Below are 15193 nucleotides of genomic sequence, written 5' to 3'. Positions count from 1 at the left end.
CGATTATGGCTTTACGTTACGTGACATGCGGTGTTTACGTTGGATGTAGTTTGATGTGGTGTATGGATTTGCGTGGAGTGTAAGGTAAGTGACTGTTTTATAAGGGTTTTGGGTGGGAGTTTGTGTGTGTGTCAGATTTTTTTAAGTTCTATGTGTGTGGGTTAGGGTAGGTTGGTTAACGTATGAGTGTGTAATTGTTCGGTGTGTGTGTGTGTGTGTGTGTGTGTGCGCACACGAGGGACTGTGGAATGTCTGGGTGTAAGTGTTCTATCTGTTACTGTTTGCGCAATCTTTGAGGTAGTATATATAAGTAGGGGGGTGCATCCCCCCAACGTGGTGGGGTGCAATGTAGGTATTTGCAAGTTTAGTGGGGTTTTTTGTGTGTTTATTTGTTTTGTGGTGTGGGTGTTGTGGTTTGTGTGTGGTGTGGTGTATGCTGTGTGTTCGGGTTTATGGTTTCGGATTTGTAATGTTTCGGTTTTGTACGGTTTTGGCTTTATGGTCTCAAAATGCTGAAATTCGAGATTTCAGCATTTCAAGATTATGAAGTGAAACCTAAAGACACACACACATCTCCAGGCTGGTCAAACAGTATGATACACAAGAGACCCTCCAAGTGCAGTTAACCATTGACAAGACCCCTGTTCTTATCATAGCTAGCTACAGGCCCCCCAAATTTGACTCAAGATGCCCACTCCACTTATCTGGACCTCTTCAGCTCTATCAAGATTCAACCCTTTACAGTGATCCTGAGTGACTTTTAACTACCCAACCATAGACTGGAAAAACTATTCATGCCAGAACACAAATGCCCAGAGATTGCTCGATTTTTATCAGTGCAAATGCCTTGGAGCAGCTAGTCGAAAAGGTGATAATATCTTGGACTTAGTATTAACCAGTATGTGTAACCACTGCAGCACCCCTGCAGTATCATCCTCCCTGGTAAGATCCGACCATAAAGCAGTCACTTTCGAAGTCAGCATCTCACCTGATGCCCTCCAGCTAGCGTCAAACAAAAAAAGTTCTCCAAAGCTGATTACAACCTGCTGAGGGATGGTATAAACAGCTTCACAGCCCCCTCCCCATGTGTTGGAACTGGCACCAATGTCCAACACTACACCAAAGTACTCTATGAGCACTTATATAGATACATGGTATCAAGAGTACCTGACAGGACAAAATCATCCTCCATAAAGAAGAGTAAACCTGTCTGGTGGACATCTGCAATAAATAAACTTTATAATAAAAGGAAAAAAAAATTGCTGTCCAGGACCAAGAAAGAGCAGGTGCCCAATTGGAAGCAATCTCTCCTTAGCCCGAACAAGCAAATAAGAGCACTAGTGAAATCCTCTAAAGCCAACTTCAAGTCCAAATTGGCCACATCTACTAGAGATAATCATAAGGCCTTCTTCACATATGTCCACAATCTCAACAGAAGCACCCAGATCTGTTCAGAACTGCTGGTCAAGGACACCACATACCCAAATGCTGTAGATGTAGGCAACCTATTGGCTGATTGATTCAGCGAAAATGTCACCCCTCTGTTCCCCCATCAGTAAATCAGGACATGCCTAGTACGTGCCCCCTCCCCTTATCTCTAGGGAGCAGGTCATCACTGCCCTCTCAAAGGCAAAAAATAGCATCCATGGGACCCAATAACATCCCAGGCTGCATCCTACATGAACTCAGGCATGAACTTGCAGCACCATTAGGCACCCTATTCAACCAAAGCCTGCGTACCGGCTTTGTCCCAGCTGAGTGGAGGACAGCCACTGTCATCCCTTTACACAAAGGTGGAGTGTCCACCGATCCAGGAAATTATAGACCCATCAGCCTAACTAGGCTGATCTGCAAGGTCATGGAACAGATTATCATGGACCTCATTAACAGTGACATTGGCAACCTCCAAACACTCGACCCCACAAAGTTTGGCTTTGTCAAGGGGAGGTCATCTCTGTTAAATCTGTTCGACTGTTTTGAGACAGTCACCAAAGCCATTGACGAAGGGAAGACGGTGCACACCACATAACTTGAACTGGGCAAAACCTTTGACACTATTCCTCACTCATGCATAATAGATAAACTCTCTCAACTAGGCATCAATCCATGTGTTACCAGATGGGTAGCAAACTGACTCACTGATAGAACCCACCTAATCAAAATAGGGGAAGCCACCTCACCAGGGATTGGTCTTGGGGCTTCTGCTCTTTATGATATACTTCTCTGAGGTGCAGGCTAAAACTAGTGGGCTATGGCTTTCCAAGTTTGTAGATGACTGCAAGCTGGGCATGGTCATCAATATCCCAAAGTGATGTGGACATCCTTTAAGAGGGTCCCACCCAAACAAATGACTGGTGCCATAAACATGGCCTCAAGCTGAATGCCAAAAAATGCATCATCATCATCCACTTTGGGGAGAGTGATGTCCCCACAAATTATCACATTAATAACAGTGTCCTAAGCACGCAATCAGTCATGAGGGATTTGGGCACCCACGTTGCTAGTATCCTAACGTTTAACCACCATGTTGCTTCTGTTGTACGGACTTTCTACATGGCCCACCTCATAAGTAAGGGTATCTCATTGAGGGACAAGGAGGTCATAAGATCCCTGTATTCTTCCCTTATGAGGCCAATTATTGAGTACAATGCCCCCTTCAGCATGTACCTTGCAAAGCACATGCAGCAGCTGGAGAGACCACAGAGGTTCCTCACCAGAAGAATCCAGGGCCTCAAACATTTACGCTACACATATAGCTAAAAAGCCCTGTCCCTTTATTCAGTTTCATACAGACTCCTCAGAGGTGACCTCTGTCTGGCATACAAAGCAATCTCTGACCCCACCTTGATGAGACTGCTGTATATCTGCAAGTCATGCTCCACTCGAGTAACCTGCAAGTGAGACCTCAACCTGGTTTGTGACATCAGTAGGACTTGTGGCAGGACAGATTTGTGTCCCAGAGACTCCCCCATCTGTGGAATAGACTCCCTCTCCATGTCAGGCAGAATAACTCATTATTCCTGTTCAAGCACAACCTGGATAACTGGATGGGAAACAGAAAATACACCCCTTGGATTCCACCTGTGTCCCTGCTGGACAGGGGCTTTGGGTGCTGACTTGTCTAAACACGGGCTAAACTCTTGGCTAGGCTTATAAGGGCCTCAGGGCCAATAGCCTAGTAACTTACTATGATCCAAGATATACCTGGTCATATGGATTTGATAATTACTAGTCTGAATGGACAAGGTGGAAGCAGTGTACACCTTCTTACCCAGTTTTTCCATAGTTTTACTGCCCTTATCTGAAAGAAGAGTTAGTTGAAGTTAGAGGAGGGAAAAGCTTAGAAGGCTTATCTGTAGAGACTGATCCTACAGTAAGATCAACAGAAGGGCACTTGAACAAGAAACTTGCAGTTCTCAGGCACCTTGTAGAACCTATTGGATTTCACAGGGGCAGAGGGTTGAGTCTGGAGCTACAGAGGCAGAAGAAAAGGTATCCAAAACAGCTGTCGAAAGGGGAGGAACTGTAGGCAACTTAGGTGAGTCCATTTCCAAAACATAGTTTTATTTCTATTGGATGTCAGAGACCTGAATACAATCCCATCTAAAGTATTCCATCATGTGAGCAAAAGTATCTCCAAAGGATAATTCTTCCAAAAGGGAATCCGGGCTGAAAGAATCTTCTTCCTATGAGCCATATTCTAGAGGAAAAGGAATTTGAGAGGAGTAGGCTAGGGATTCCTCTCCTGAATCTAAGTCCTCATCTGAGGAATCTGGTTCCCTTGCCCTCTTAACAGGAGTAGAAGACCAGGGAAGAGCAGGGACTGAAAACCCCCTGGGGAGGCTTCAAGGCCATCAAGGCATTTAACAAGCCTTGGGTAAAATCCTGCCATTCATGTTGGGAATCTTTAGCCATAGGGGTAATATGTTTTGCCTTTTGTTTTTTCTTAAGTGGGGCATCTGCCCTAATAACCCTCAGCAGTTTGGTTCCTTGGTGAGATTCAATTAGAGTACCAGGAATCTCCTCTTGGACTAAAATTTGAGGAACCCCCCTCAGCCCTTTGGAAATAATCAGATGTGATTCCCCCTCAACATCCAGACCAGACCTTTATACAGCTTATGAGGACGTGCAAGAACTCAGATCTATGCCAGCCTCTGATGGGGTCAAAGCAGAGGAATCTGATGCAAGCATTGGATGGTCTTCAGGGCTTTCACTTGCTTTTAGAGAGACATCTGGTGGAGGCTGGACAGCAGCAGGATCAGGCCTAGACTTCTAGGAGGATTCTGCCATAACACCCTGAGCTAACAGTTTAAGATGCTGGTTTTCTGGGTATATGGACAGAGACAATATGCGATTATGAAGGGTCTTAGAGACAAACACTTGACAGGTAAAGCACTGCATATGATTGTGAGAAGCACCTAGGTAAAAAAGACACTGGGTTATGATGGCTTTTATGGGGAATCTGCCAGCCACACTGCCATTTTCCCTTCTTGGATGACATGAACCCAAGTAAACAACAAAATAGAAAAAATAGAGAAGAAACTCCAATGGGGCACTTACCTGAAATGGCTTTGTAAACCAGCACAGCAAACGGGAGTTCAGACTGACATTTGATAATTGTTTTCAGACTGACAGCAAAGAAATTCTAAGTATTTGTGTCCATACATCAACTTTATGTCCTACACAGGGAACATGCATGTTGCGTGTGGTTGCCTATAAGATCTAAAGGCTTTTGTATACTAGCCAGACGCTGGGCTACCCTCGGCATGAGATCCCTTCAGTGAAGAATACTGCAACAATGATATGGAAGGACACGTACCAGACACCAGGCTTAGTTTGCTTTCCTGCTCAGAGCCTCACACTTCACACTGGGCTTATATCTTACTTTATGGAATGTAAATGTGTTAAGAGCCTGTTAATTAAGAAGCAAATGTTTAACACAAAAAATGGACAGAAACCAGCTGTAGACTTTGTGCTAAGAGATGCATAATGGTTGTAACAGAACATAGCAAGTTTGGAAATGAGGATTCTTATGACATTAACAAAACATAGCAGGGTTGGAAAGGTTTCTTGATGGCTACAGTGCCATCCATGTGAGAACAATAAAAATGAATAGGTTAGTCAGACTGACATATTCACCATCAGCAATAAGCACAGTAAGTTGGACTAACAGATCTGATAAGAGTGGCTCCCATCTGTCCTCCATAACTTGTAGAACTAAGGCCCACAGGCATTAAGCCTGCCTAGCAATCCAAATTTTTCCAGGCTACTTGGTGCGTTCCACTGTATCCCACAATGCATCACATTGCTTTCATTCTCTGGATCTCTTGTGCCATTCAAAGTGCTCGCATACTATGCCAGATGACCCCGGGTTGCAGGGATTTTTCTGGTATTGCTTCTTAAATTATGCACAAGTTTTCATCATGCAGTACTACAGCTCATGTTTCCAAATGTCATCAACATTTGCAATAGTTTTGGCTATGATATCATAAAATTTCCTGTATTTTTTTCTTTTTTTTCCTTGACCAGCATTGTTTCTAAATTTTTGCTGTTTGAATCTCTTGAGTGCTATGTTAACTTGCAATTTTTGGTGCATAATGTTTTACTTGGCCTTTCCTGCACTTGCATTTTTTGGTGCATAATGTTTTACTTAGCCTTTCCTGCACAGGGAAGGGTCTCATTGGTGTAATTTTGGGTTACCTTTTTCTTGTTGTATTTGTTGAGCAGCTACCCTTTGTAGCATCACAGGGTGAGGTTCCATCAGTGCTCCCATGGTGGAAAGATTCCTCTACAGTATCTATACCAGACATATGTGATCTGTTTAGGGGATCTCATATCCCTTCAAAGTGTGATATCTAGTCTGAATTCTTTGCAGTTGGAAATTGGGCTGTCTCATTTATTTATATACAGTTTTGTACATGTTTGCATTCATACTATCAATACAACGTGCAAATCATTTACATACAGTCTTATTACATTTTGTCCATTGCCTTATTCACCTGCTTTGAACCTGAAAAGGTCTTTATACCAGTGTAGCTATCTGGTTGAAAATATATGCATAAATAGATAAGTAAAGGAAAAGTTACAACTTCATGTTTTTAATTTTTACAGCCACAGTCCGTTTGCTGTTTGCCTTCTGGCAAACCTTCAACCTTGAGTCTGACTAGTACTTTCTTGACTTCAAAGCCATCTAAATTAATTATAGCAGAGTCTGTCAAAAATAGTGCTTGGTTGTTTGGGAAATGGAGGAATGAGGTTTAGAAGATTAATATGAGTTGCATGCTTCAAATTGTCCATCTGGTGGAGGGAGTTGGTCTCTGCTTGTGATTGAACATTTCCAGGGGTAGACCTGTGAATAAAAGTACAGTCACGAGTGACCTGCTGAGTGCTTGAAGTGGGGGAAGGGGCTGGAGCTGATGTCACATGTGATGATGTGCATGATGTCATAAATGCTGTCTTCAATTTAATTCCCCGGCCCTCACTCTGACCACCTGCATGACCTTCACCCTTCAAGGAGATGGCAGCTCACTACGAATGACAAAAGGACAGTCTCTCCATGGATAGAGAGGGCCTATCTACTAGAACGGATACTGCAGAATTTTCTGTTCGCATAAAAAAGGGGACAAATAGTTATGTAGTAATTTGGCTCGGAGATAATTCTCAAGCTACTGGCTAACAAACTAGAAAATGCTAAACTAAACTAAAGATACCTTTCCTTTCCCAGATCTGAGGTGTAGTGTACCCTTCTTGAAACACCAGTCAAAAAGGATATTTTTAAGGTAATAGATAAACCCTCAGTATTTCTGTTAGGGTATGCTGGTAGTCAGATAATCCCTCAGAATTTCTGTTAGGGTATGCTGGTAGTCAGATAATCCCTCAGTGTTTCTGTTAGGGTATGCTGGTAGTCAGATAAACCCTCAGTATTTCTGTTAGGGTATGCTGGTAGTCAGATAATCCCTCAGTCTTTCTGTTAGGGTATGCTGGTAGTCAGATAATCCCTCAGTCTTTCTATTAGGGTATGCTGGTAGTCAGATAATCCCTCAGTATTTCTGTTGGGGTATGCTGGTAGTCAGATAATCCCTCAGTAATTCTGTTAGGGTATGCTGGTAGTCAGATAAACCCTCAATATTTCTTTTAGGGTATGCTGGTAGTCAGAAAAATGCTCAGTATTTCGGTTAGGGTAAACTGGTAGTCAGATAAATCCTCAGTATTTCTGTTAGGGTATGCTGGTAGTCAGATAAACCCTCAGTGTTTCTGTTAGGGTATGCTAGTAGTCAGATAAACTCTCACTATTTCTGTTAGGGTATGCTAGTAGTCAGACAAATGCTCAGTATTTCTATTAGGGTATGCTAGTAGTCAGATAAACCCTCAGTGTTTCTGTTAAGGTTTGCTGGTAGTCAGATAAACTCTCTGTGTTTCTGTTAGGGTATGCTTTTAGTCAGACAAACCCTCACTGTTTCTGTTAGGGTATGCTAGTAGTCAGATAAACCCTCACTATTTCTGTTAGGGTATGCTAGTAGTCAGATAAACCCTCTGTTTCTGTTTCATTATGCTGGTAGTCAGATAAACCCTCAGTGTTTCTGTTAGGGTGTGCTGGTAGTCAGATAATCCCTCAGTATTTCTGTTAGGGTATGCTGGTAGTCAGACAAACCCTCAGTATTTCTGTTAGGGTATGCTGGTAGTCTGATAATCCCTCAGTGTTTCTGTTAGGGTATGATTGTAGTCAGATAAACCCTCAGTATTTATGTTAGGGTATGCTGGTAGTCAGATGAACCCTCAGAATTTCTGTTAGGGTATGCTGGTAGTCAGATGAACCTTAAGTATTTCTGTTAAGGTATGCTGGTAGTTAGATAAACCCTCTGTGTTTCTGTTAGGGTGTTTTTAGTCAGATAAACCCTCAGTGTTTCTATTAGGGTATGCTAGTAGTCAGATAATCCCTCAGTATTTTTGTTAGGGTATGCTGGTAGTGCGATAAACCCTCAGTGTTTCTGTTAGGGTATGCTGGTAGTCAGATAAACCCTCAGTATTTCTGTTAGGGTATGCTGGTAGTCAGATAAACGCTCAGTATTTCTGTTAGGGTATGCTGGTAGTCAGATAAACCCTCAGTGTTTCTGTTAGCCTATGCTAGTAGTCAGATAAACCCTCACTATTTCTATTAGGGTATGCTAGTAGTCAGATAAACCCTCAGTATTTCTGTTAGGGCATGCTAGTAGTCAGATAAAACCTCAGTATTTCTGTTAGGGTATGGTCGCAGTCAGATAATCATTCATTGTTTCTGTTAGAGCATGCTGGTAGTCAGATAAATGCTCAGTATTTCTGTTAGGGTATGGTGGTAGTCAGATAAACCCTCAGTGTTTCTGTTAGGGTATGCTAGTAGTGAGATAAACCCTCAGTATTTCTGTTAGGGTATGCTAGTAGTCAGATAAACCCTCAGCATTTCTGTTAGGTTATGCTGGTAGTCAGATAAACCCTCATTATTTCTGTTAGGGTATGCTGGTAGTCAGATAATTCCTCAGTATTTCTGTTAGGGTATGCTAGTAGTCAGATAAACCCTCAGTATTTCTGTTGGGGTATGCTGGTAGTCAGATAATCCCTCAGTAATCCTTGGGGCCTGACAACATCCCTGGCTGTGTCCTACATGAATTCAGGAATGACCTCTCAGCTCCATTAGGCATACTATTCAACCAAAGCCTGAGCAGCAGCTTCATCCTAGCTGAATGGAGGACAGCCACTGTCATCCCTCTACACAAATGTGGAGCGTCCACTGACCCAGGCAATTATAGGCCCATCAGTCTAACTAGCCTGATCTGCAAGGCCATGGAATACATTATCATGGACCTTATAAACAAGGACATTGGCAACATCCAAACGCTTGACCCCACACAGTTTGGTTTTGTGAAAGGGAGAGCATGCCTGTTAAACTTGGTTGACTTCTTCGAAACAGTCACCAAAGCCATGGACAAGGGGAAGATGGTGCACACTGCCTACCTTAACCTAGCCAAAGCCATTGAAACTATTCCCAGTCAAGCATAATAGATAAACTCTCCCAGCTATGCATCAACCCGTATGTACCACATGGGTAGCTGACTTGCTCACTGATAGAACCCAGTCAATCAAAATAAGGGAATCCACCCTTAGTAGTACACCCGTAATGAGTGGTGTACCCCAAGGATCAGTCTTAAGACCTCTACTGTTTGGCATATACTTTTCTGAGGTGCAAGCCAAAACCAGTGGTCAGTGGCTGACCAAGTTTGTTGATGACTGCAGGCTGGGCACCATCTTAAATTCCCCTACTGATGTGAATATCCTCCAAGAGGGCCTTAAACAAACTAATGACTGGTGCCAGAAGCATGGCCTCAAACTGAATACCAAGAAATGCATCATTATCCCCTTTGGAGAAAATGGCATACTCACTAATTATCACATTAATAACAACATACTAAGCATGCACTCAGTCATGAGGGGACTTGGATATCCAGGATGATAGCAACCTGATGACTTTTGACCACCACATTGCCTCCGTTGTATGGAAGGCTTTCTACATGGCCACCTCATAACTAAGAGTATTTCATCCAGGAACAAGGAGGTCATAAGATCTCTTTACTCCTCCCTTATCAGACCCATTATCGAGTACAGTGGGCACTTCAGCATGTACCTTGCCAAGCACATGCCGCAGCTGGTGAAACCACAGAGGTTCTTGACCAGGAAATTCCAGGGTGTCAAACACTTATCCTATACAGATAGGCTAAAAGCCCTGTCCCTCTACTCAGTCTCATACAAACTGCTCAGAGGTGACCTGTGTCTGGCATACAAGGCCATCTCAGATGCAGCCTTGATGGAGTTGCTGCATATCCGTAAGTCAAACTCCACTCGCACAACCTTCACCGAAGGCCTCAACCTGGTCTGTGACATTACTAGAACTTGTTGGCAAGATAGATTTGTGTCCCAAAGACTCCCCCATCTGTGGAATAGACTCCCTCTCCATGTCAAGTAGAGTACCTCACTAGCCTTCTTTAAGAAGAACCTGGACGACTGGATGAGAAACAGAAAATACACACCTGGGATCCCATCTCTGTCCCTGCTGGACAGGGGAAACAGGTGCTGACTTTGTGGGAACATGAGCGATATTCTTGGCTAGGCTTATAAGGGCCTCTGGGCCAATAGCCTAGTGTCATCTTAAGAACCTATGACTCATGAACCTTTGTCATTTTCCAACCAGTCAGTTAATATTTTGACACTGATAGCTTCAGTTGTTCTCATTCTTGACTTTGTGGATGTCAACATCAAGTTTCAGATTAAGTACAGAGGAAGAAACTTTGACTTCCAAACCTACTCAGGAGAACAGGCTAGAAATGGTGTGGGAGGGTGGCCTAATGGTTAAGGTGTTGCAGGGTTTGATTCTCACAAGGGATAATTGGCTAGGCTTAAAATGGCTCGCAAGAGCAGTTAGCTTAGTACTAATCTATGAACCTAATTGCAGTGAGAGAGTGACTTCAGAAGACAGTGAGGAATATCATCAGAATTAGTGACAGGCCCATGGAAGTCCAAGGAATTAGCTAGGGCTCTAGTACCTCAAGAAGAAGAAGAAATAGGTAGAGTTGAAGAAAAATAGCAGTGCCTCAAAACAGCATGTATAAGGACAACAGAACAAATATGTGGCTGAGCCAGGTATGGAAATAAGGTACATAAGGAAAGCTGGTGGTGGAATACAGAAGCCCAGGAAGTCACCAAAAGAAAGAAGGAGTGCAGGAAAAAGTGGGACATATAAAAGACAGACCAGGCTAGGAAGGAATACCAGTTGGCTAACAATAAGACTAAGAGAGGAGTTGCAATAGGAAAGAACAAGGCAATAAGGCACTCTGCCATCTTTTGGAAAGTGACTTAGTGGATGGCACAAAGAAACACTATCAGGTTACAAGGCAAAGACAGAAAGATAAAGAAGGTAGTCAGACACCTTTCATAAGGGATACCGACAATAACCTGCTGAACAGTCGACAGGACATCAAAAGGAGATGGAAGGAGTACTTCCAGCAGCTTCTGAATGAAGAAAAGCCCATAGAAGCTGTACTTCCCCAGACACAGCCTATGGTGAGAGAAGTGAAGGTGCCCACCATAAACATGGTAAGAACAGCACTAAGGAAAATGAAGTTAAGGAAAGCAGAAAGCTCAGATGAGGTCACAGCAGAGAATATCAAGATGTTGGGTGAGAAAGGGGAAAATGGCTCTTGAGGGTACTCATAGCAGTATGGAGAGAAAGATGCATCACAGATGATTGGAGAATAAACATACTCATGCCAGTGTTCAACAGCAAAAAGGACATTCACAACTGTGGGCAGTTTAGATGTATCAAACTCCTATCAACATACATGACAGTTCTGGAGAGGATGATTGGTAAACAAATATGCAGAGCAGTAGAATGTAAGATGGCAAATGAGCAGTTTGGATTCAGATCAGGATGCAGCACAACTGACTTGATGTTTGCAGTCAGATAGATGCTTGAGAAAAAGCTAGAAATGAGGAAAGTGTCTAATTGGTCATTCCTAGACTTGTAGAAAGCATATGACAGTGTCCCTAGAAAGCTGATTTAGGAAATACTGTGGTGGTTTGAAGTCCCAGAAACATTGGTAGAATTAGTGCAGGCTATGTACAAGGACCCAATGACTCAAGTACAAATAGTGTTCGGTCTTACAGAGGGGTTCCCACTGGGAGTGGGTGTGCATCAGGGTTCAGCTCTGAGCCCACTACTGTTCATACTGGTGATGGACTACATTAACAAAAAAGTCAAATGAAACAGGTCAGCAAAGTTGCTGTATGCAGACGATGTGGCATTACAGGCAGACTCTGAGCAAGAACTTCAGCAAAGGGTAGGGGAATGGAATAAAAAATTGAAGGCACATGTAATGAAACTGATTACAGATAAGACAGTAGTTATGGCAGCAAATGAGGGAAGTCAGAAGAAGCTGAAAATTGAGATAGAAGGGAAAACAGTGGAACAAGTTAGCAGCTTTAAGTTTCGGGGAAGGGTGAGTTGAGAAGAAGGAAGCCTGAAGGAGGAGATGCATAGTGTCAGATGTAGCATATGACAGAAGAATACCAAAGAACCTGAAAAGTAAGGTATACAAAACGGTGGTGTGACCTGTACCACTGTATGGTACAGAAACCTGAGTAACAAAAGAAAAGCAGTTGAGAAAGCTATAGGTAATGGAGATGAAGTGCCTGAGATGGGTGGTAGGATGCACACTGTGGGACAGACAAGAAATGAGGACATAAGAGCAGAAGCCAAAGTAGCTCCAATTGCATAAAAGGTCAACGTGACAGATTACAGTGGTTTGGGCACATGCAGAAAAGCAGAAGACAATCTGATGAAGAAGATTTGTGACAGACAGGAAGAAGGCAGGAGGAAATGAGGGCATCCAGCAAAGAGGTGGGTGGATTGTGTGAGAGAAGACCTGTGACAGTTAAACATGAGTGTCAAAGAAGGTAGGAGGGTGGTACTGAATAGGGAGAGATGGTGACAAGTGACATAGCACCCTGACCCCATGTAGAAAATGGGGGGGGGGGGGTCGATGATGATGATTACTTAAAGTTCGTGAAAGACCAGCTGTTATTTTCAGACTAGTCTTTATAGTAATGCTCCTGAGCACTGAAAGGCTCAGTGCTTGCCAGTTTGATAAACGAGAGGAAATTATTTGGTAGTTTTATCTTTGGAGTGTTCAGCAGGGTTGCAGTGTCTCTCCAGACCTCATTTGGATTGTATTTAGAACCATTTTTTAAACATTAAAATAAGGCTCTCACCTGCCTACATACCTCTGAGTCTGTTAGTGCAAGAATGCTGGATAAAGCCAAAGATAATGGGGGACAATGGCTCAAAATCAAGGACAGGTTTACATGTTGTTATAAGCTTAGCAAATTACTAGAATAACAGTTTTTGCATAAGCATACATTGCTGATGGATAGATAGTCCGAAACTCAAACGTCTGTCATTATTTAGTGGCTCACTCCTTAACTGCCAGAAAAAGACCGATTTTATGAGGAACAGACCAAAATATGAGGCAAAAATCTGTCTATTCAGTGAAAGTCTGAACAGCTAATAGACATCTGACTTGAAGTGCTGTTGCATTCCTTTTTCCCAGTATTCGGACATTATTCAGACATTCCAGTGATCTGTGTTTTGAACAGGCCTTGTTGACGTAGTATTTATATTGTGCATCTGCTTTGAAATTGTAGATCATCAGCTTCAGCTCTGACATTTCAGAAGATAGTAAAATCTTTAGTGTCTTATAACAAGTTTTATTTGAATGCGTTACTTGCATCTTTAAGGAAGAAAAGCATTGAAGTTGTGAATCAGGCCATTTGCAGTGACAGCTGTTAAAACGTTTGCACAGAAATGGCTTTTGATTCCTGTCAGATGAACATTTGAGTTGTAAAACCCATGAGAATGATTTCAGAAAATGAAGATATGGAAGTGGTCACTAAGCTGTTGGGGCAATATGCCAGCACTTAAGATACATTTAGGTGATCCATTTCATTGCATGCATAATTCTAGAATATTATCCATCCCAGTAGAGAGACTGATCATATTAACAGGAACCAGAATGAATGAATGAAGTTACAGGATCTTGAACGATTATTTTCTGTTTGTTATTTTCAAAATCACCTCTCTAAATTATTTAGCCTTAGAATCAGATGAGCTGTAACCTAGTGTCCTACCACTGGGAGTAATAGTAGAATCTGTCTCAAGAATATTTAACAGGGCTTCAGTTGCTTGCCATCTTCTCTACTTAGTAATATTAATAAGAGCCTTTCAATCTAGAGGTTGTTGGTGTTCATCCAGACTGAAATATATGTTATAACTGACAAAAACTACAGAACCTCTAGCCTCTTGTGAATACCATCCTGATTTTAGGATAAATACCCAGAAATATTTCTCAGAATTTAATTTTCTTTTTTTTTTTAAGTTTAATGGACTTCAATCAAGTTTCTTTTCCTACAAGAATATTTAGTTTGTATATGTTTGTCCACATATGGAATTCAATACTGTTTTTCTTGAGATTTCCAGTATTAAGGAGAAGTACTTTTGCCCTTTAGGGTTGGAGCAGAAATAATCATTAAGGGAGGACAGCAATATGATGTCAGTGCCAGAGTCACTGTTTTGAATCTCATGCCATTAATAAATATCCATTGACCTTGACAAAAAAATCCCCCCAAAATGTGTTTTCCCATTGAATGAGATTCGTTTTTGCCTCAGTGGTCTCGGTTTCAGAGAGTTCATGTGTAAAATAAGACATGATGCCTAAAACGAGCATGGTAATGGACATTAAAGTAATAGTTAACATATCTATCCTTGCTTTGTGTGAACGCAGGAGTTATTTTGGGAGCATGGCTCCATGAATTGTAATTTTCTGTGCACAAAGCAACATGACAGTTTTTTGCCTGATCTCTGTGCTCTAACCTTACCATAACATGATGAAAGACACATCTGTTGTTTTCTGGTAGTGTTTTTCAAAACTTAACTCCAAAATGTACTGCAGTCTTTAAGCAAAGGGAATGCCACTACAAAACAGTCATGCAAAATATCACTGCTGTGATAGAACTGCTGTTTAAAATGGTGTTACGGATGGTTCACTGGAGAGTTTATCTTTTCTGTCTGATTGCTTGCAGTGATAATTTTTAAAATGAATGAAAAAGCTTGTCTGTTGTAAGGCTCTGAAAGGAAATGATTTTTAATGTCTCTTAAACTTAAAACAAGTTGCAGATACTGAACTGTGATGACCCAGTAACTTGATGAATATAATACTTCCATTCCAGATTTTATAGTATTAGAAAATACATTTGATTCAAAGACGGAAAAAACTGACACACTGCAAATAGCCATGTAACCTGATCTCTGCTTCTGACTGAATGTGAGGAAACAAAGCCTTCCTGCTATGAAACACAAATAAGTATTTATTATATTCTTCAGTTAGAGACTCAGGTTTAGAATGATATTGTTTCTTGCCTTCTGTTCTACAGAATAACAAGAAAAAAAAAGTGTTCTACAAAATAACAAGAAAAAATGTTAAGAGCTAAGTCTGTTGGGGAATGATATATCAATGAATATTGCTCATGATTTATACCCACTTAAGGTCTTTGATCTTTTTTCATCTTAAAAACTGTATTTCTGTAGGCAGTAATGATTTAGAAACAAGTCATT

At 41.8% G+C, this 15193-nt stretch overlaps 1 protein-coding gene across 2 annotated transcripts in view; it reads left to right on the top strand.

Annotated features, from left to right (window-relative positions):
* DOCK4 (dedicator of cytokinesis 4) overlaps window positions 1-15193 on the top strand; it is a 3006016-nt gene that overhangs the window by 1071597 nt on the left and 1919226 nt on the right. The window lies entirely within an intron of this gene.

Source organism: Protopterus annectens, chromosome 11.part0 (assembly GCF_019279795.1).
Source record: "Protopterus annectens isolate FY-2018-M chromosome 11.part0, PAN1.0, whole genome shotgun sequence".
NCBI lineage: Eukaryota > Metazoa > Chordata > Ceratodontiformes > Protopteridae > Protopterus > Protopterus annectens.
Note: the sequence above shows the minus strand (reverse complement) of the source record. Positions and strands in the feature narration are given on the sequence as shown.